The sequence below is a fragment of the Pristiophorus japonicus genome, chromosome 5 (genome assembly GCF_044704955.1).
Source record: "Pristiophorus japonicus isolate sPriJap1 chromosome 5, sPriJap1.hap1, whole genome shotgun sequence".
NCBI classification, from domain to species: domain Eukaryota; kingdom Metazoa; phylum Chordata; class Chondrichthyes; family Pristiophoridae; genus Pristiophorus; species Pristiophorus japonicus.
The window spans coordinates 155,153,366-155,154,371 of NC_091981.1; the positions used below are offsets into that span (position 1 = coordinate 155,153,366).

The 1,006-nt window shown below is 45.1% G+C and overlaps 1 pseudogene; it reads right to left on the reverse strand.

Annotated features, from left to right (window-relative positions):
- Positions 1-284: 284 nt before the first annotated feature.
- On the reverse strand, positions 285-523 carry LOC139264857 (U2 spliceosomal RNA; annotated as a pseudogene).
- Positions 524-1,006: the final 483 nt, after the last annotated feature.

Sequence of the window (1,006 nt, forward strand, 5' to 3'; positions counted from 1 at the left end):
TAATCTGTTAAGCCTTGTGTCCTTTGGCTTGTCAGGCACAAGCAAATTTATCAGGGTTTCCTACACCTAGGGCTCTGCTTCAGTTAAGAAAATCACCCTTTTTTGTTCCAACACCATCCAGTTCTGGTTTTCATTATCAGGGACTTCGATTATATTATTATTATTTTTTTTTTTTGAAATTCGTAGCCAATCGTTCCAATTCTTTGTCAAATCACAAACGCCAGAGGTCACCTTGCACACATCAAGGATCACTCTGCGCCAATGCTCTTAGCCAAAAGGCCTAGAGCCACTGCACCGTTCCTGGAAGTACTGCAATACCAGGTTCGTGCCATGGAGGTGGATGGGTCAGGCCCCCCACACACCTCCGTGGAGGTGGATGGGTCAAGCCACCCCACCCACCTCCTATTTCCAAAAAAGCAAGCATATACCTTCCTGATCCAGGGAGAACCACCTTGGGGTTATGGTGGTTACTCCCCTGTCAGGTCAGTTACGCATGATCTTAGCCAAAAGGCCGAGAAGCGATTATATTATTTGCAGTGAAAAACATTTCTAGCCGATCCACATATGCTCTGAAACTTTCACGGTCGCATTGAAACTCCCTCAAATGCCCTATTACCCCCATAGGCATGGCCATCTGGACTCTGGCAGTTCAAACATGTGTGCTTGTAATTTACCTCGGGTTTGTAGCTGTTAATCAAAACAGAGAAACTCTCAAAACCTGTCTGTCGCTGCCTGATTCCTTCACCCACAAATATTTCAGCTTTATTTTAACCGTTTAATTCCATTCTCATCGCCAATGTGATATTTCCAGAGAGCAGACAGCAACACAGCTTGTAAGATGGCAGAAGCTTCCAGAAATCAGGTTACCTGATTCTTTATTACAAACAGCACTGGCTGCAGTAACATAGGAGTCCACAGTGTGGAGCTACAGACATTACACACGCAAACACTGTAAATGCATTAATACGGGAGAACAGGAATGCCTCGGCGCAGGCTGCACAAAATG